At 37.4% G+C, this 23,106-nt stretch overlaps 1 protein-coding gene across 1 annotated transcript in view; it reads right to left on the reverse strand.

The window, feature by feature from the left end:
• LOC105225951 (ankyrin repeat and BTB/POZ domain-containing protein 2) overlaps window positions 1-23,106 on the reverse strand; it is a 113,727-nt gene that overhangs the window by 52,219 nt on the left and 38,402 nt on the right. The window lies entirely within an intron of this gene.

Here is a 23,106-nt window from a genome sequence, read left to right on the forward strand (position 1 = left end):
CTTGTCAAACAAAGCAGTTTCCTATACAATGGCATGTTTTTGTCGTTCAGTTTGTATGTCACCTATATGCTATAGTAGTTCGATCTGTACCATTTTTATGGAAATTATATTGTGGGCTTAGACTATAATGTAGACCAAATTTCGGGGAGACAGATCAGCATATAAAAAAGTTTTCCATATAAGACCTCAATTTCGATTGTTCAGTTTGATCGGATGAAAAAAATCGATACATGGTTTACGTTTAGTCAAGCCAACAACCTATGTCGGGTCACTGACCCCTTTCTTAACATTTCATGGGATCAATGAATCCTTTGTTTGCATACTGTCTAGGACATTGACCTTTTTATTTCTAAATAGTTTACATTTAACTACGTCAACAGCCTTGGTTTACATTTGGGTTCACTGACTCTTTTGTTTACATTTGGGGTCAAGGACCCTTTTATTTACATTTTATGAGGTCTATAACCTTATTGTTTACATTTAGCCCATTCCACGACCCTTGTTTGCATTTAGCTAAGTCCACAACCCTTTTTTTATATTTGGGGTCAGTGACTCGTTTTAAGTAAAGTTTGAGGTCAATGACAATTTTGTTTACATTTAGTCAAATCAACAACCTTTGTTTACATTTGGGGTCACCGAGCCGTGTGTTTACATTTTTGTTTCGGTAATTAAACACTGGTCAAGCTTCCCGTGAGGTCACCTTATGATTTTTATATCGTATCACATCGTGACAAAATAATCACTTAAGCACTGGCGAGGCATATGAGGTGACCTCATGACTTTTAAATCGCATCACAACTCAACACGAAAGCCACTAAAGCACTGGCCAGACATATTGTCTGCTTTTCCTTTGTAGAACCAGTTTCCAGCCAGTTTCTCGTGAGTTTACTTCATGACTTTTAAAGCGCATCACATTTCGATATGAGAATTACTTAAACACTGGCCAGACACAGTGCCTGCTTTTCTTTTATAGGGCCAGCTGGCAGCCAGCTTCCAATGAGGTCACCTTGAGGCTTTCAAATAAAATTATATCGCGTGGTAAGCCTCACACTAGCACTGCATGTTGAGACACCCTGGTACCTCTCTGATTCTAACACAACATTTTTCAAGTAACTGACTCTATATACCTTTCGATGTTCTATAAAACTGAGGATACATCTATCAATAGTTATGGAGGAGATGCAGCTGACGTCAAAAAATTAGCAACCACTATTTTCACAATGTTTCCTCTGCCTTCGCACCTTTTCACCTACTTTAGATACATAAATAAAAATGACACATTTAAGTTTGCTTGAAAAAGATTTGAAACCCGAATTTATCACTTTTAAATTCTTAGAGGGGCAGGAGTTGACCACGTCCAGACACAGCAATCAGTATAAAAAAGCCTTAGAGGCCAATAGAATGCTTAGATGTCACCTTTGGCAGTTTTCATACCCCTTACTAGCCAACAAGCGTTTGATTTTAATTAAGTTTTAAACCCTAAAATACTTCTGTCATTAAATTTTTGCTACCAATGCATGCAAAGCGGCCTAGAAGAAGTAAAGAAAAAATTTGCAGCAATAATATTGCAATAAGAAGCGATTAAAAGAGGGGTATGTCTCCCGTCCAAGAGTGTTGTTTCCTTTTCATTGAGGGCGTTATTATTGTGGCGGGTCACACACCCTGGGGAGGGATGGTTCGCCTTCTCACTTTAGCTCGCCTTCAAAATGATGTTCTTAGGCTTTCCATAGAATGCTTGGAGGACCCAGAGGATCACGGAAGTCGTGAGCTGTTTGAGCCTTATGTAAAAGAATCGTTTTTGATCACTCGCAAGTGAATGGCGATAAGGGAACCTACATATGACTCCATCCTCCATTTGGCGCTAAACAGTGAAAAGGAGGAGGCCAATTATATGGCAGCTATATGCTATAGTCGTACGAAATCGGCGTTTCCGACAAATAAATAGCCTCTTGGGAAGAAAAGTATGTATGCAAAGATTCAGTTCCATATCGCCAAAATTAAAGGTTAAATTTTTTTTTCAAATACAATATTTCCTAAGTGTACTGAATACCAAGGTAATTAATTACTTTGTAACAAAAACTGAATTCAGTTAAATCCCAGAAACCAGCGTGGGATTATTATGCTTCGAATATTTGCAACACTTCAAATATTTTCAATATTTTCAACACTTGCCACACTTTCGAGCTTATAATTGCCATTTTCAATTACATAAACTCATTATAAATACGAAATTCAACGAATTCCCTCACGTGACATTCATTAATTAACGATTACACGTTGAAATGTGGCCAGCGGGTCTTGTATAAGAAAACTCAATAGGCGATTTGCTATTTTGCGCGCAGACATGCCAAAATAATTACATACAAACTGCCAGCGCATAGCTGTATTTATTAACGAAATCGCGCAGGCTGTAAGAGCGTCGGCGCACAACAACAACAACGTCGCGACAATTTCGTAGCAAATAGATTGTCGCATTTTGAGCTTGCGTTTACGTGCCACACATATTTATGGCAATAAAGCAACGAGGCGGCCGACTGCTAATACAATGTTGCAACATTGCTGCGAACGTGCAACTGCAACATGTGTGTGCGTACCGGCAACACACAACGGTGACAACAACTTACAGCTTGCTGATGGGCGACCGAAAAAAGTGCCACCAAACCGGCTACGCAACCGGTTGCTGACCAAAAGCGCTGCATTGTGCGCCTGTAGTGGTGCGCCTAGTGTCTAAGACACCCCATCATAGATGCTTAAGTGGCCGTGGCTGTAACTGCGACTGTGGCTGTGCGTTGCAGCGCTCAAATGTAAACGAACTGCTACATTAATTGCATACCAATGTGGCTCCTAAGTGCTTAAGTCCTTGCGCATGCAGCAAATGTCGGCGCGCACAAGCTGTGTGCTGTGGACGAGGCAGCCCTGCTGGTATGTGCTGCACGCGGCGACTTATTGAGCCGCTTTGTGGGCAACGGCGATAATCGGCCGCGTCGTCAATAGTCAACTAATTTCATGTTTCATATTTTATAAGAAATTTACGAGACACCATTCACCGCGGCAACCAGCGCGCCACCGGTCGGCTGTTGTTATGTGTTGTGGTCACTGAGAAGCCGACAGTCACAGCCACAGCTTAAATGCGACCACGACAGTCGGCCATGAGGGACGTCAGTGATGTGTGGCTCACGTGTTTTTTCTTACTGCTGTTGTTGTTGTTGTTGATGACCGCCAAGCAGCAGAGGAGCAGCGGCAAGTAATGATGTGGCAGCTCGGTATTTTGCCGTTGGCGTTGACGCTGTGGTGGCGTGTTGGCATGACAAAGCCAATATCAACGTATGCGCCGGCCAAGCGCATTACAATAACGCTTTATATACTTATATACATACATACATATAAATATAAATATTACTGCGTGGTTGCTGGCAGCGGCGACATGTGTGTTAGGGTGTTCACAGGTAGTGTCTGCCTGCTATATGGCTGATTTTGTGCCAAAGCGTAAATTATGGTGAGAATTACTAGTTGGTAACCGCACAAAACAACAACAGCAATAACAACAATATCGGCATTTTTATGTCGCAATGTGCATGCCACATGTCTGTTGCAGCGCTTTATGGTGCCCCTTGCCGTGTAGCAGCATACATTTATGTGTCCAAAACATATTTACGGCCCATCAGCGCCTTCGCCGATTGCTCGTGAAGAAATTATGCGCACGCGTGTGGAATAAATGCGTACATATTTTACACTTATTCGGAAGCAATCGGCTGTTGTAAAGTTCTGCATTTTATATCAGATCAATTTTTTAGTTGAAAATATTTCGCTGCTAAGCTTACAATGGCTGGAAGGGAGTAGTTATGCAACTTTGTTTTAAGTAAAATTAATTTTGGTTTAACTGAAGCTTGAATACTCTTCATAAATAAAGAAGTTTCCATACAAACAGTAGGCTTTTGAACGTTCAGTTGGTATGGCAGCTATATGATATAGTGGTTCGATCTGGAGAATTTTTTCAGATATAGTAACATTGTCTCATGCGATAATTCTTGCCAAATTTCGTGAAGATATCACGTCTTATAAAAAAGTTTGTCATACAAGGATCTGATTTTGATCGTTCAGTTTGTATGGCAGCTTTATGTTATAGTGATCCGATTTCGAAAATTTCTTCGGATAATTTAGCATTTTTTTGGAAAATAGTCCATGCCAAATTTCGTAAAAATATCTCATCAAATAAAAAAATTTTTCATACAAGGACATGATTTTGATCGTTCAGTTTGTATGGCAGCTATATGTTATAGTGATCCGATTTCGAAAATTTCTTCGGATAATTTAGCAATATCGTTCATCAAATAAAAAAAATGTTCATACAAGGACATGATTTTGATCGTTCAGTTTGTATGGCAGCTATATGTTACAGTGGTCCGATTTAGAAAATTTCTTTGGATATTTTTGCTTTTTCTGAGGCAATAATCCGCGCTGATCTTCATGAAGATTTCTTTTTAAATAAAAGAGTTGTTCATACAAGGACATGATTTTGATCGTGCAACTTGTATGGCAGCTATATGTTGTAGTGATCCGATTTCGGAAATTTCTTCAGATATGTTAGCATTGCCATGGATAACAATGCGTGCCAAATTTTGTAATGATATCTCATCAAATAAAAAAGTTTTTCCCACAAGGACATGATTTTGATCGATCAGTTTATATGGCAGCTATATGCTATAATAGTCCGATCTAGAAAATTTTGTAAGATATTTTAGCGTTCTTATGGACAACTATGCGTGCCAAATTTCGTAACGATATCGCGTCAAATAAAAATGTTTTCCATGCAATGCCTTGATTCTGATCATTCAGTTTGTATGGTAGCTATATGCAATAGTGGTCTGATACAGCCCGTTTCGTAAACTGAAAAGCGTCTTGAGGAAAAAGTAGTGTGCAAAATTTCAGGTCGATAACTCAAAAACTGAGAGACTAATTCGCATGTATACAAACAGACAGAGAGATGCAGAACCGGCCAACCGCCTTAACTCCTCACGCTGATCTTTTATTTATATATTTTAAACGATTTTCCACATTTTTTCAGTGCAGATATTTTAAAAGCGATTACTACTGGTTGTTATGAGGAGACATGGTTAGAGTATGCGGAAAAGCAGACTCATGCCTAACCGTTTGACTGTTATCTTTTTTTTATAGCATCTCTTCATGTTCCAATCAAAAACCTTATATAATTTATTTATTTATAGCGGTAAACTTAACATCGCCCATAAATTATCATTTGCAAAAACTATAACTGCTCATCTTCAAACCATTGCGCCGACTGCTGCTATTACCATGAGCTACTTAGACATAGCTCTCGCATTTGATTGACCAACTTAAATAACAACAACTAAATACTAAACATAAAAATGCTATCAACACATGCCACACATTTCTTTTTTTATTAGCTACTAATTTCCAGTACATATAAGGCATAGAGAAAAAGTAGTAGCAAAAACAACAAGGCACAAAGCCGGGCAGCAATGAGCAGCAAGAAAGCCAATAAACTTTAATTAGCCAGTAATTTGCAGCAAACATGCCTGTAGAATAAGAGTAAGCAGCCAGCTGGCTAACTAACTTAACTAACTTACTAAACGGCAACGTAAGCGGCTGTGGCATGCAGCAACTAATAGCATTAACTGCAGCACAGGAGGCAGCGGTTTACTAATTTCACATTTCTCTGCAGCGCATTTGATATTTTCACCTTTTTCGCCGTTAGAAGTGAAGCAGCGACTTTGAAATGCTCTTTGAAGGCACAAATATGGATTGAGTAAGAGTGTGTGTGTGTTCATTAAATCAAGGAAGGCAATGAAGCGCTTTGCGTGCCAAATATCAGCTATTTCCTGCCTGTAATCCCAGCTGTCACTCGAAGCGTGAAATAATCGAGATTTTGCAATTTTTATTGGAGCTCAAATTAATACTTTTATACCCCAAACATAGTTTAATAAATTTTTTACGAAGTTTCTTATAAACATAAAGAAACGTTGGATACCGTATAATAGTTATATACAATATATCTTCAACTAAAATGCAAAATAACGTAACTTCACTTTTCATAAGTTTACAGGCGAAGGTAAAACGATTTAATAAAAACCACTCAAAGTGAAATATAATTAGAGTTTTGGTTATAAAATGGTTATATATTGGTTACCACACAGGTTATAAAATGGTTATTTATTGGTTATTATACACTCAAATGGAAACAAAGTTAGAGTTTTGCTTATAAAATGGTTATATATTGGTTACCACACAGGTTATAAAATGGTTATTTATTGGTTATTATACACTCAAATGGAAACAAAATTAGAGTTTTGGTTATAAAATGCGTATATATTGGTTATTATAGCTAATAGCGATTTTTGATTTTTTTTAATAATAAGCTGTTCATCATTTTAGAGGACGTTATGTATGTATAAATGATCAGCATGACGAGTATATAGTCTTGTGTCGACTTAGCCACGTATATCTGTATATATACCAAATAATCGTTCAGTTTTTGATATATCGATCTAAAGTTTTGCACACGTTCTTTGCTCTCCAAGTTGCTGCTCATTTGTCGAAATGGCCGATATTGGACTACTATAGCATATAGCTGCCATACAAACTGAACGATCGGAATCAAGTACTTGTATGGAAAATTTTTTCATTTGATGAGATATCCTCATGAGATTTTGTACGATTTATTATACAAGACATCTGTACTATATGTGAAGAAATTTTCTAAATCGGCTGATTGTAGTATAGTGCTGTCATACAAACTGAAAAATCCAAAACGTGTCCTTGTAAGGGAAACTTGTTTAATTGGCAAGGTATATTCACCAAATTCGGTACAGGTTATTGTCTAAAGTAACGCTATAATCTGCGAAGAAATTTTATAGATCGAACAACTATAGCATATAGCTGCCATACAAATTTAACGAACAAAATCATGTCTTTATATAAAAAACTTTTAAGTTTGGCGAGATAACTTGACGAAATTTTGGCAAGGGTTATTGCATAAGATAATGCTATTTTATCTGAAAAAAGTTTTCAGATCAAACTACTATAGCATATAGCTGCCATACAAACTGAGCTCCCATAATCAAGTCCTTGTATGGAAAACTTTTTGCTTTGTGTATATATCTCCACGAAATTTGGCAAAAGTTATTGTATCAAGCATGGCTGCAATCTGCCAAGAAGTTGTTCAGATCGAAACACTATAGCATATAGCGGCCATACAAACTGATCATTCAAAACTCAAATTAAAGATAGTTTCAGACACTTTTATGCTACATATATAAATAAAATGCACCTGTGAAGGGTATATATAAGCGATTTAACATTTTTTCTTGTTTCTTCGTATTTTTGCTCATTTCATTTGTTAAATTTATATAACTCTGCATCGTTTTATGTTTTGTTTCCTTTGCTCGCTGCTGTCGCTTTAATTTGACGTGATTTGATTTGTCATTTTAATTGCAATTAAGTGCTGCGCTAATTGCTATTGTCTGTTTGTCAGCGCCTCGCCAACTTGACACAACAGCGAGTCTGTTTGTTATGTCGTATGTCAGTCGAGCGTTTGCGCATGCGCATACACGTTGCTGTTGGCTTGAGCATGTAGTTGTTGTTAAAGTAGTTGCTGTCATCAGCATTTGAATTATTGATGTCGTCGGCAGAGTTGCGCAGCATTAGAAAATAGCAACAAAGTGATACATGCACATTGTTGTAGCTACTTTTGCTCGTATTAACAGTTATATTTGTATGTGTGCAAATGTCTATTGTCGATTGCTTATTTGGTTTGCCACTAGCAGCCCGCTTGTCGCTGTTTATGACATATTTCATAGAGATTTATTGCATTCTAATAATGTGCAGGGTGTGGAGGGAGCAATACACATTTTTGAAAATATTTGCCATAATTCATAATTCTTTATTTTTTTGCCGTAATTCGTTTCTTATCTTTTTTTCGTATATACTTTTCGAGCCAGTTTATAATATATTGCTGTATTTTGCTTTTCACTTCTCGTAAAATGCGAAAACATGTTTCACTCAATGCAATTTAATGCAAAATAAAGCGCTGAAATTGGCGCATAAAAGTCATTGCGTTCGAGTCTCGAATTACATTTTAATGACCTGCGTTGGTCATTAGACGGCAATTGGCACTAAATAAAAATATGTGTCTACTAAATGTATTTAAATCGATTTTGGACACCTTTTGACTTGTAAAAGAGTGTGGCATGCTTCGAATTGCTATTTTTATAACCTGAACAGGGGATAATATGACTGCTCACTGACTTTGGCAGGCACAGAAGGAAATGTCGGAGTATGTTTTAGTGTATAGTCGTAAACTAGTCCCACAGTTTCTGAGTTGGCATGCTGATATTATGCGCACACACTTTTCTTTGCAAGATGTTGTTTATTTGTTGGAACCGCCGTTATTAAATCATCATATCATATAGCTGTCATATAAACTGAACGAACAAAAACCAGTAATTATATGGAAAACTTTTGTATTTGATTAGATATACTATTGAAATTCGGCACAGATTATTATACAAAGCAATAATTTAATTTCCGAAGAAATTGTTCCAATCGGATAACTATAGCATATAGCTGTCATACAAACTGAACAATTAAAATGAAGTTCTTGTAGGACAAACTTCTATAATTGCTAATATATCTTCACGAAATTGTACACAGATTATTATACAAAACAAAGCTATAATATCCAAAGAAATTATTCCAATTGGATCACTATAGCATATAGCTGCCATACAAGCTGTACCGCTAACATTAAGTTCATGTATGAAATGTATGTTTATTTAAAGAGATATCTTCACAAAAAATGGAACAAATTGTCGTTCAAAGTAACTCTATAATCTCGTAAAAAATTGCCCAAATCGGACCACTATAGCATATAGCTGTCATACAAACTGAACGGTCAAAAGCAAGCTCTTGTATGAAAAAGTTTTATAATTGACAAGATATCCTCACGAAATTTGACGTGGATTATTATTCAAAGCAATGTTGTAACCACCAAAAAAATTATTCAGATCGGACCACTATATCATATAGCTGCCACACAAACTGAAGGCAAAATACAAGATTTTGTAAGAAAAACTTTTTTTAAGATCTTTTCATACCCTTTTATATATATAATTGCAGCTGTGTAGGGTATCAACTTTCAACGCAACTGTATTTAACGATTTTTCTTGTTTAAATTTATTTGCTTAATTAAAATCGACTGCATAGGCGTTGGTTTTATGGGCTCGCCACTCAAACTACTCGAGTTTGTTGCTTAAGTCTTTTGAATTGCGAAGTGATTAGTGCGTTTATAGCTGGCAAAATGGCGTTTTGATTGAGTTTTGCTTTTTATAAGTTAAAGTCTAACGAGTTTGAGGGTTAATTTATAACTAAAAAATATTCAAAAATATATTGTATTTAAAAAATAATATGAAATTGGCATAAAAACCAAAAGAGAGAAAATAAAAAGCAATAATATAATTAATTTTGAGTTATATTGCTATTTTTATTATTATTATTGTTATTATTATTATTATTATTATTATTATTATTATTATTATTATTATTATTATTATTATTAAATAATAAATTTAATTTTTATTGCTCTCGAACCAAATTGAATAACTTCAACCATCCTTTCACTTGCTTTTAGTACAATTTTGCACACAATTAGCTTGTTTTGTTTAGAAAATAGAGAAAACCCCTCCCGCTCTCATTGTGCTTGCGGCGCACACAGCCTTAATTAGTTTTTCGTAAAAAAGCAAAAGCAGCCAGTTGTGCGCATTGTTGGCATAGCGCGTGTGCAACGTGCGGCACATATTTGCGCTAAGCAATTACAACAATAAAAGCAAATAATTGGTAAAATATAAAACATCACAGCACGACATAAACAGTTCGACTCGCCAGCGGCTACTCAAGTGTGCGCACAACAACAAAAAAATCTGCAAAGCAACACACACACACATAAGCACACATGTTAGACGACAACATTTAGCTGCACGATAGACCAAAACAGTCGAGGCCGTGCGCAATAACAACAATAACAGGGACATGCGGCAGTTGTCATGATGACATGAAATTAGAGTTGTTGTTACATTTTGCATGTTTTTGTTGTTGTTACATTTTATATGCTTTTGTTGTTGTTGAGCAACTGCCATAAGCTAACATGCCACACATGCCATAATGGTGCACGAAAAAGTGTCGTTGCCAAGAGCAAGTGAATGCGAACGTTTAGTAAGGAGTATACAAATATATTAGAGTGGGTCGTTTTTTGTATGTAAATATATATTATATAGTATAACGTCATCTAAAATGTAAATAACCTAAAATCACTTTTCGTAAATTTACTGGTGAAGGAAACACGATTTAATAGAAACTGCTCAAAGTGAAACCAAATTTGAGTTTTTGGTTATAAAATGGTTATATATTGGTTATCATATACCCATTTTGAAACAAAATTTGAGTTTTGGTTATGAAATGGTTATATATTGGTTATCATACACCCATTTTGAAACAAAAGTTGAGTTTTGGTTATAAAATGGTTATATATTGGTTATGTATTGGTTATATATTGGTTATATCTGACAGCGGAAGCTGAAAATTTTATGCTACATACATATATGTAATATGATGTTGTGAATCGTAAGCAATAAAAAACTCAATTTCGATTCAACGATAAGTTTGTTTTGCATTTCAAGGTACGATATAGATATAGTTTTCCGATATTTATCGTTTTTACTTTCTTTGCTAAGTATTTTTGAGAGCCAAATACTGCAAAATTACGTGGTATAAGCTTTTTAATAAGAGACAAGCATGAGGAAAATAAAATAACTGAAGTATCGGTTGTATGGTAGATATATGATATAGTTGACCAAACTGACTGATTCCGACAAATGAGCAATATAAACTCAAAATTCACCTATGTATTAAATTTCATTCCGATATCTCCAAAACTGACTAAAAAATTGTTATAATCCCGAAAAATTAAGCTTCAACTAACAAATTGCTGGCTCGAAATCGGTTTTAGACCAATATGCTCTTAAGCAAAGTTGTTCAGAATGATCGTAGAATACTTTTGCATACACGATTTTTCCGTTTTTTGGCTTCTTTTAAATCGACCCACCCTAATGTGCATATATAAATGCCGACCCGCTCTAATGTACCTATATAAACGCGGCAGCGGCATGTGGCAGCTTCTTGGAAGCAACACTTTGGCATAAAAGCGAATGTGAAAAGTGGCTAAAGTAGAGCAAGGTTCCTTAGTCTCTTCGAAAGCAAAAATCTGCTTTAATCAGCGCGAAAAAAATGATTTAATATTTTTCAAATATTTATGAAAATTATTCATAAAAATTATTTATGCAATTGAAGACACTTAGCCACAATACCTCATATATACATATATGTATGTTACTTATATGGCACCGCGTTGAATCACAGTTATCTGAGGAATTTGCTATTGCTTCAACGTTGACTTTTGATGCCCACCTACGCATGTGGCATGAATGAAAACACACAAAAAAATGCTTAAACCAAAAAATATATCTCCGAAAAATTTATGCAGATCAGGCGTTGGCAGACAGACGCACAATCGCTGGCTGATTGCATTGTGTTGCATGTTGCACGTTAGATGTGGAGGCGTAGCAGTGCTTGCAGTCAAATTTTACTAAGGTGAAAGAGTAGCGACGCGCACAGTAAACAAGTATTTAAATAAGAAAGTATGAAATTATAGTAGAAATATAAATCCACAAAAATGCGGACAAAAGCAAGCAACAACAAGAAAAACTATAATTTGCAACAACTTATATGTCAGAGAGCTACTTGCCATAATGGCAGCGCACGCAGCTACATATATACTCATACATATCCATACAAATACATATATATATACATGCTATATGCCGTTTGCTACAACTTTGACAGCTTGACTGCCGCCTGCCTGTCTCAGCCTTCTTAGGCGCTACAAAAACAGCTACAACAACAATTGCAGCAAAAACACAAACGTGGGTTCATTCTCTGCATACTTCACACCTTTCAAGTATTTCTCTGCTTTTGCATTTTTATTTTTTAAGTTTTGCGGTTTTTGTTGTGTTTATTGCTGGCTGTGTCGCTGTCAGTTGAATGTAGTTTTGAATGGTGTTAGTTTGACGGTATTTGTAATTCTTTTGTATATCATGAACAGGGTATATTAAGTTTGCAACGAAGTTTATAAAACCACAATGAAGCATCGGAGACTCTATGAAGTATACGAGTATATATGAATTATCAGCGTGATGAGCTGTCTCGATTTGGCAATGCCTGACTGCCTAACCATCTGCATATAAGCACAATAGTCTATTAGCTTTTGAGATATGGGCCTGAAATTTTGAATACGACCTTTTCTCACCACGAAACTGCTTATTTTGTGAAATCGCCGATAACGGACAACTATAACATATAGCTGTCGTTTAAACTGAACGATCAAAAGCATGTCTTTGTATAAAAAACTTCCTTGTTTTACAAGATATCTACACACAATTTAACAGAGATTGTTGTCAAAGGCAACGCTATAACATCTGAAAAAATTGTTTAGATCCGATGATACAGTAGCTGCCGCACAACTGAATGATAAAACTCGAGCTCTTGTATGAAAAACGGTTTCATTTGAGAAGAGGGAAGCATCAAAAGCAGGAGTGCGGAACTTCTATCACTAAGTCACTTAAGTCTCCTTTATGGCCCTGACTGATGAACGCCTAATCTGCTCTATATATCTCAGTTTTGTTATGCTTGAGGCTTCCGCTTCGCTAACAGCTTTTCTCAGTTTTTTTCAGCGCACTGCCACATGAGTGTCATCAAAATTTCCACCGTAAAACTACCACCGAGTGTGGTTTTAAGTTTTTTCCTTGTACTTAAAAAGCGAGGGTATTAAAAGAATAAATATGCTCAGAGTCTTCAAAGCACTCTGAACACGTCGGTCAATGCGGACTAACGTCGTGTTGAAATCTATGCAGGTAACTTCTAAAGCCCCATTCCACTTAATATTTGGGTTAGGTGGACATCCAGGTCCCATGTCGTCTGTCTATTCACGAATGGATGTTCGGTATCAGTCTGTGAGTTCACCGTCCTTTGAGTGAGGTTTGCCATCGCTGCTGCCTTATTATTAAGCTTTTGGCTCTTTCTTCTCTTTTGGCTCCTATAGGCCATTCTGATAACTTGTATACCGTACGAATTCGTTATCCTGGATGTAAGAGGGTTTCATACTGACTATTACTTCAGTAGCATCACTTGAAACTGTTCGGAAAGCATTGATAACTCTTAGTGTTGACAGCATGTGCACTGTGCTTATTTGTCTGGTAATTGATTTAATGCCTAGCGCCAAGATCCTTATTGGAGTCGCATATAATACAACCTATCTCATTACCTGTCTGAGTAAAAATCGCCGGCTGGATGCACGCAGCCTTTATTTGCCACCATTCTTGATAAGACGTTTAGGTTTTATTCCCTTCACCTGCAGTGTATTCCAGGTGATCCTTACATTTGAGCTTTGAGGCTATTATTACGCCCAGATACTTTAGTTTTGGCTGTGAATGGATCTCACACATCCCTATGGTGAAACATTCCTCCACATTTCTAGTACTTATGAGCAAGACTTCTGTCATTTGGCTCAGCCAGTTCTAAACTCATTGACGAAAACCCTTGGCGCAGACCAATGCACTCATTGCATTTGCTCCGTAGGTCATCTAGGTTTTTAATCACTGCTACCACAACAAGATCGTTTTCGTAAGCAATTAATCTAACGTCTTTTATTTAGTGTCTCCTTAACACCCCATAATACATTATGTTCCATAGATGGGGCCCTAAAACCGTGACTTGCGGTGCTCCACTCGAAATTGATTAGTAGCTCCTGGTGCCTTCATCAGTTTTGAATAATAGCCGCCTGTTTGCAAAATAAATCATAATAATTTTCATTATGCTTTCGTACACCTTGCCAAATGTGTCAAGCAAGCAGTAAGGTCGATATGATGAAGGTTCCCCTGGAGCCTTTTTTGGTTTAGGAACTAGTACCAAATACTGGGCTTTCCGCGTGTCGGAGAATATCCCTTCTTTTAAACATGCATTGTACATTTTTGCGAAATTTTTCTATGATGTTCTTCAAGGGACTTCGTCTACTTCCTCACAGAGTTTTGCATAACAATTATATTTTACTGCGGCAATTTCTATAGCCTGAAACCATTTCATTGTGGAGGAAAGTCACATGCTCTAAGTGATCATCGACTCATCAACTCGTTTGAATGAAGTAAGAACAATTTTTTATGAAGAGAACTCTGAGGATTACATTTGAAAAATCAAATAGAATACTTTCGGGGTTACATGAGTTTCTATGAGCAAAAAACGGCCTATTTCAACCTTTAAAAATTAAACATTTTATTCAAACTTTTTATTATTCCAAAGACAAATATATTAAAAACATTTTGTGAAAATTTTTAAAAGAAAATATGCAAAACTCGGTCATTACAACGTCAAAAGTAAGAAAGAAAAAGATATGAGCCCTTTGAGAATAGAGGATAGAGAGTGGAAAGCGCTCAACAACCAAGGCATTTAGGAAACGATGTAATGTAATAAACACTTTCCTGTAGTTATTTCAATCAAAGACTGACTATTAAAAGCAGATTCACTTAAGTTCATTTAGCATAATCATTAAGTATTTAATAAAAGCAAATTTAAAGCAATTTAAGCGCTGAGCAAGCAGAAATTTTTTCCTTAAAAGAAAACTTAAATTTTACACTACATGCATTTAGCGAGCCAAACCCTCATTTGAGCACAGATGAGCGCTAAACACAGACCGATTAGAATTCAATTTGCTCAGCCCATTTCCGTCAAATTGCTGCTTCAGCGCGCAGTCTAGACTAAACGACTATTCCAAAGCACGCCAATAGTTATTACATAAGTGAAAAATTTGCTGCCTAACCTGTTCAATTCAATTTCCAAGCCTCGCTTAAGTATTTTCACGTGTTTTTTTTTGCTTTTCCTGCACACACTTTTCATAACATGAAAGCTCTAGTTCTCAGCGCTGTTCAACACAAGTGGCCAACTCATGCAGCAAACTGCCAGCGTTTACTATGGAGCAACCCACCAGGCGCTGCGCAAGTTCGCTGGCAGTGCGCGCTTGCTGGACGCGCGTTACGTTGCCTTATAGCGCCGCCGCCGCCGCTTAGCTTGCGCATAATTACGCGGCTAATAATAGAAATGCGCCGCCGCACGCGCAGTGTGGCACAGGAAGTGGGCTAATAAACAAATACTGGACTGAGCGAGCTGTCCGAGCGCTGCGCGTCGCTAAGGCATGCAGCGCTTAAATAACAAAAAAATACCAAAAAAAAAAAGAAAAAAATGTCTATAAAAACAAATTGAAAAAGTTGTAGTGAAGCTGGCATGAAGCGGCTGAGAAATGCGCTGATTGCTGCTTGTAAGAAATTTAGGTTAATGGCACATTGCATTGCGGCTGATGGATCAGACAGTTCGCCTGATGGACAGATAATGGCACAGGCAACGCTTTGTGGCATTTTGAGCTGGAAATAGCTGGTATTGAATATTTGTTAGATGATTTTGTAAAGTATTCAGATTCATGTCTAAGACGCTATGAAAATAGCTTTCTGATATTAGACTTGTTGTCTAGTATCTAGAAAATTTTTGAAGCGAGTTATTAGCAAACACTCAAAATATTTAGCACAGCCTGCTGTTTCACTTTAAAACTGATGGGTCTGGGAGTGGATAGAGCTATAGTTTGACAGCTGTCAAAGACTCTCGAAATATGGTATTTTTAATCCCAGACTTACTATTTCATAGTTCTTCGATATTTAGTCAATATAATTTATAAATTTAAGAAAAGATGCGCTGACTAACAGAGGGTCTCAAAATCGGAGCTGCCTTTGACAGCACGAAAAGGGGCTGCCTTTATGCCGCGATGTCTTAATTTGGTATCTAAACAATATAGCTGTTTAAACTGATGTTGAACAATACCAAAAGCTGCGTCTGGATCGGGAAGGACTTCTCCGAGCACTTTGATACCAAACGAGGTTTCAGACGAGGCGACTTCTTTTGTGCGACTTCTTCTATCTACTCCTGGAAAATTAACAAGCTGCAGATACCTGGTGTAGGAAGCCGATGATATTGATATCCCATCTGTTCTGTGTGAAGGACAATACCTGCCGGAAGAAGCAGAGGAAGAGGAAGCCTCCACGCTGAGTTTACGTCAATAAATAAGAAGGATGGACCACCTAAGACGTACAGGGTTTGTCCGGAAAGTCATAGGACTGATTTTCTTTCGCTGCGACTGTACTGCGGAGCGTGCGCGCAGCGACTAGTTTCGGTAGAGGGCGTTTCTAGCTAAGGAAGGAGCGGCTAGTCAGTTGTCTCCGAGCACCTGGAGAGTCAGAAGAAAAGTTCTCGCGTGACGTGTTTCTGTGAGTGGTGCAAGCCGGAGTTCGTTAGAGCAGGAAGACTTACGCGATTTAGTTTTGTGTGAAACTCGGTAAATCTGCGACAAAGATATGATCAAAAAGACTTACCCAGATTTTGCTTTAGCACGAAATGGGGTGGTACGGTGGCAATAGAGCTTTTTGGAGAGCTGAGAATAGGTTGCTTATGAATACCGAAAGAATAAGCAAATCCAAAGTGAAAACGATGCCCATTGTCTTTTTTGATTTCAAAGGTATCGTCCACCATATTTTTTTCCTAGACAAACTGTCAACGCCAAATTTTACGCGAAAGTCCTCAAGAGACTTAAACGATGGGTCAAACGGGCCCGACAAGACATCGCAGACGATTGAAAGTTGCGCCACGACAACGCACCGGCTCACACCGCCTTTCTTGTGAACAGCTACCTGACCAAGATCGGCATCCTAACGCTTCCGCAACTGCCCTACAGTTCAGATATGGCCCGCCGGACCTTTTTTTTGGTTTCCTTTCCTGAAAAGGCCAATGAAAGGCAAGGCATTTTGAGACGACAGAAGGGATCCAAGCAGCATGCATCTCGGCTCTCAAGGCTATTCCGGAGAATGCCTTCCGTGACGCCTTCAATGCTTGAAAATCGCGCTGGCAGCGCTGCATCGACGCAGAATGAGCCTATTTTGAAAGTTTTTAAAGAATTGTAACGATTGATTCAATGAATTTTTTTAAACCGACTTAGTACTATTACTTTCCGGACAAACCCTGTAGCCGCGGCCAACATTTCAAGGAGATAATCTTCAAAAAAATAAATGCCATAGAATGTTCTTTCGAATGATAATAAATAATCCGCATTAAATGTGAAGTTTCTGTGTTTTTTTTTGTAAGTGGGGAACCGAGAAATAATTCATTCTTTAGCTGCTACCTCGGCTAAGGCTGTTTGTTCTCTGAGGTAAATAAGCCATTTAATAACCCAAGGAATGTCAATAAATTTTAATGAAGCACATTTCAATGCCTCGCATGTATTTTAGTTGCTCATAAAGATATATTATAATCAATTATGTGTCTGTTATGAGTGCTGAGTATTTAAGAAATGAAGACATAGCAAATAAGAATGCAAAATAAGCGACAAACTACAAGAACAGCTAAGGCTACACAAACAGTGAAGCAATAAAAAGGGGAAAAAATTAAACGTAATAAATTTAAATATTTTCGGTGTAATTGAAGTCCCTTTTAAGACATTTTTGTTGCAAGCCGCGCTCGATTGTGTACTCAGCCTTTGCACATAAGTATGTGACGTGTTGAAATTGTACCCTTCAAGGAAGCTTGTAAAGTGTAAATGCAACATTTTAGTATGCAATTTTCGTAGTTTTTCCAATTCCCACCATAAATATTGAAAACGAAGCATATACGAATAACAAATATAAATAAAAGACAATGAATTATTGTGGGATTTTCGTAACTTTGTAATCAGCAGCAAAGCGCTCGCTCGGCAGTTAGCTGCGCAGTGGACACGTCGACTAGCGGGCGGCATAAGCTGCTAGCCACGGCAGGCACTTACTAACATTGCACGCATGCGTGCCAAGTCTTCGCCGTGGCGGTTTATACTAAACTATTCCCCACTTGTGGCTTCTCATACGCGAAGTTGGGATTTATTACACATTCATGTCTGCTCAGAGACAGCATAATGCTTGCTTACACATGTACTAACACATGCCACAGTGCCACGTTTACTAATAAATATTTATTCATTCATTTTGAAGCGCATGCGCGCACGCACACATACATATCACATACACAGCAGCACGTAGTTGCAGACAATTAATGGCAAATAACTTTTTACGCCTCATAATTTAATCCCCAAATGATACCTGCCGTGCTGCGAACAACTTACATAACAACAACAATAATAAAAATCTACAATAAACATAGGGAAATGTTAGTTAAATGCCATGCAGCCATCAGACATACAAACGCAAGGCAATTGGAATTTGTTTTTCTCTTTTGTGGCGCGCATCAAAAGCGCTTTACGTCGGCGCATGCGCAGCCAAGAAGAATTTTAAATTATTATAATAAGCAGCTGACCGTAAGGGGCGCACTAATTGGCAGGGTGAGGCGTTGTAACCAAACATAAAAAGGAAATATATGAACTAAGAAGCGTGTAAAAGCCTGAAGGGAAGAGAATGTGCCTGAGGCGAAGGGACTGTGCCTAAAATGAAGCGACTGTGCGAAGACACAAATGGATAAGTCATTAGAAGCAATGGACGCAACAGCATTGAAAGTTTCGAAGCAACAAGTTGTGGTAAAAAGCGCGGAAATAGAGAGAAATATAGTTTTGTTTATTATTGCTGATATCGAATGATTATATAAAATAGCTGCCATACAAACGGAGCGATCAAACCCTTAGGTTTCTAAGTCTTTGCATGGAAAACTTTTCATTTGACGAGATATCTTTATGAAATTTGGTATATGTCATTATCCAAAGCATCCGTATAATCTTTGAAGAAATTGTTTTGATAAGACCACTATAGCGTATAGCTGTCATACAAACTGAGCGACAAAGCTCATGACCTTGTCTGGAAAACGTTTTTATTTGACGAGATATCTTCACGAAATTTCGTACCGATTATTATTTTAAACATTGCTATAATATTTAAAGAAATTGGTTAGTTCGGACAACTATAGCCTATAGCTGCCATACAAACTGAGCTGTAAGCCTCAGGACCTTGTATGGAAAATATTTTTATTTGACAGGGAATCTTCATGAAAATTGGCAAAAATTATTATCTAAAGCTTATCTAAAACATCTAAAGAAATTCTTCAGATCGGACAACTATAGCATATAGCTGTCATACAAACTGAGCGATCAAACCCAAGTTCTCATATGGAAAACTTTTTAATTTAGCAAGGAATCTTTATGAAAATTAACACAGAGTATAACCTTAAGCATCGCTATAGTCTCCGAACATATTGTTCAGATCGAACCACTGTATCATATAGCTGTCATATAAACTGAGCGATAAAACTCAAGACCTCGTACGGGAAACATTTTATTTGACGAGATATCTTCATAAAATTTGTTACGTATCATTATTTAAGGCATAATTTCCGAAGAAATTATTCAGATCGAACCACTATAGCATACAGCTGCCATACAAACCAACCAATCAAAACCAAATAAAAGCTAAATTTCTTTCCAATATTACCACAACATTTTTCTCAGTGTAAAAATGAAAAAATTTTTTGCTCTCCAGTCGCGTTGAAATTTTAGTTACGCCCCATGATTTGTAAGCTTGCTACAGCTGCTGCCCTTTTCGATCGTTCTAATACGAATTAATCATATTTTTCTCCATTTTGGTATTTAGCGGCAATCATTATTATTTCTGTTGCTTTGTAAATATGTAACTTTAATGAGTCCACTCTTTGATTAGCGGCGCATAATTTATGTTGCCACCAAATTTGAGACTGGTTGCTTGCCTGCTTGCGTTTTGTTATTGGTTTATTGTTGTTGTTTCTATAATTTGTATAAAGCTACAATTAAGCATGTGCTCCTTAATTACATAGCCCAAAGGCAAAGGCTACTATTTAAAGAAATTTCTTTGCAGCTTACATACATACCTACATTTATGTATATATAGCTTCATGCGCACGTGTGCGTGTTACGTACGGTTGAGCGTCTTGTTGTTGAGTCTCTGCTTTGACTCATTTGCGGGCACCATTTATTGCCCATGTTTGCCTGCTTCCAATCAGCATATCATGCTGTGCATATGATTTGTGGCATTCGAAATTCATAAAGAAATTAAGCATGTGTGTATGTGTGTGCGTGTGAGTTGATGTGCGCCCAGGCACGAAATGCGGCGGCTACCAGTTTTACGTGCACTACACAGCAGCCGGGAGCACTGTGTATTGGAAGTGGCTAAAACTTGTTGGAGTTTGAGTATTTGACACAGAAAAAGCCAAGATTACCGGCGGGAAGTTGGTTGTGGAATGAGAGTCGTAAATTGTTGTTTTACAATAACTAGAGCTACTTTTAAATATTTTTAAAACAATTTTAAATATTAAAAAGAAAATTTTAATAAAAAAGTAAGAACATAGCGATGAAAGTATACGAAAAGTATAGCTCCAAGTCAAATCTGACGAAGGAGGAAAAGGAAAGGTTGGCTTCGTCTGACATAAAAATGGAAGAAGGCCGTGCATCGAAGCATTGCGTCCATAATTCATTTACTCTTATCCGAGATTCGCAAACTGGGTCGAGAAAGGAATTGCCAACAACAATAACTCACCCGAGGAAAGAGGACAACGCTGTAAGGCCAAACGTCAGACTCGATCGGGAGAAACCCTCAACGTCCAGGGCAGCAGCGACGGCCAACGAATGCTCAAGAGGCATTTAATCGTGGCACTCATTGGCCAAAAAACCGCCTGGTATAAATTACGGAGGAGAAATGGAAAGTGGTAGAGTCGAAACTGCTGGATGTGCTCTTCGCAAGACTGGATGGAGATCCGGCCAAACCTACACTATCTTTTAATGGTGTAGACTGGCTCAATGAAGTTAAGATTATAAAATGTGTGAAGGAACCCTCACTGTTATAGCTAAAAGAAGCGGTTACAAAGCTCCATGATATGCGGAAGGGGATCAATTTGGAAATAGTGGACTTCTGTTGCATTCTATACATTCCGAAAGCGAAGGTTCTTATGCTACGCACGGTAACCAACTCCGGTTAAAGGATGGCAACTAAAACTACATCCTCGAAATAAACAATTCTGACGAGGATATACTATAGAAACGGATCGGAAAGATGGCGTGGAGCGTAGGTAGTCAGGGAACTATGACAAAAGAAGCTTTGAAATACAGTCAAATTTTGGAGATATCGACCTGAAAATTTGTAGACGTTCTTTTTCCCCTTAAAAATCTAATAATTTGTTGGAACGCCCGGTAACAGATCACTATAGCATATGGCTGCCATACAAACCGACCGAGCAACGTCAAGTTCTTGTGGGCAAAACTTTTTATTTGACAAGATATCTTCGCGAAACTTGGCATGGATTATTGTCTAAGCCAATGACACAAATTTTGGAAAAATTGTTTAGATCGAACCACTATATCATATAGCTGCCATACAAGCTGAACGATCAAGGTCAAGCTCTTGTAAAGAAAAAATTTTTATTGGACAAGACAACTTCACGAAATTTGACATGAATTATTTTTTATAGCCACGCTACAATATTTGAAGAAATTTTCTAGATCGCATAACTATATCATATAGCTGCCATACAAACTGAACTATCAAAATGCAGTATTTGTATCGAAAACTTTTTTATTTGACAAGATATTTCTACAAAATTTAGCTCGGATTATTTCCGTACACACCTCTCCAATATCTGTAGAAATCATTCCGATCGCATCACTATAGCATATAGCTATCATACAAACTGATCTATTAAAATTAAAATAAAGCTCCTTTAGTAATCTTTTATGCTACAAAAATGCACTTGTGTAGGGTATTATAGCTTCCGTGAACTTTTTTTCTTGTTTTTGTTTATGCTGCCCAATAATTTCAGCGCATCCATGCGCTCTCAACGTCTGTTGGCTCTTCATCTATGCCTTTTTATTACAGCTAACCAAATTTGCTGCTGAGTTTTAATTAAAAGAGCAGACGTGCTACACTTGCGCAATGAGCTGACCAAAACCTTCGCTGTGCTTAACACCAGAAGCACTGCCAATTACTTTTGTGCACTCCTCTGAGGCCCTGGAGTCGGTTTTTAATGCGCCTGTTCAGGTATTTACTTGTATATACACTATATATGTAGCTATGTGTGTATATATATGATGCACGGCATGCTCGTTTCTTTATTAGTGTTTGTCAATTAACTTCGATTTCGGCTACCGAACTTCGCCAATTTATCACCCATTGTGTTTAATATGAGTTCGTGAGGCACAGACAGCAGGCCACTTCCTCAACCGACTAATGAATAATTTGCAATCAATATTTGTTGCTCACAATTCAGCCAACTCACACACACCTGTTGTGGCACGCAAATATGCACGCATAAGTGCCTCATATAAATTTTCTATAAAAGGCTTCGTTGCTTACTCATTTCCTCTTCTTTTCTCAGTCCAACTCAGCAGCCATACCACTTTAAGGGCGAGCTCAAACTTGCACCTCATTTTTTGTAATTTATAATAATTTGCGCACGAAGTACTTAAATGTGCATGTAATGCTCAAGTTGTTGCTGCTGTGTAGCACATTTCGTTTTTTCGTTAATGTGGCAACCCTCTAGGCACTCGCCTGTATAAGTGTGTTTGCAAAGTGATTCGCCTGCTTTGTTTGCTTCAAGCTTCCTTTACTTCAGCGCAATTAGTTTTGCAATAATATTTGTTGTTGTGCTGTTACGGTAATATTTTGTTGTTGTTGTTATTGTTATGTTATTGGCAAATTATTACTGTTGGTAATTAATTATATTAGCTTTTGCTTGAGAACAGGCCAGCCAGCAATTACCCTTTATTCATACAGGAAGCTGCGGATGTTGCAATAACAACAACAGCAAATGCGATCCCACAAATCATAAAGATATAATAACATATTGGCATGCTATGACTGTTATTCATGGGAATTTTCTAATGGGGATACATATGTGGGTAAAGAAAAATAAGCACAAATAAAGAAATTTCCT

This window comes from Bactrocera dorsalis, chromosome 5, assembly GCF_023373825.1.
Source record: "Bactrocera dorsalis isolate Fly_Bdor chromosome 5, ASM2337382v1, whole genome shotgun sequence".
NCBI classification, from domain to species: Eukaryota; Metazoa; Arthropoda; class Insecta; order Diptera; family Tephritidae; genus Bactrocera; species Bactrocera dorsalis.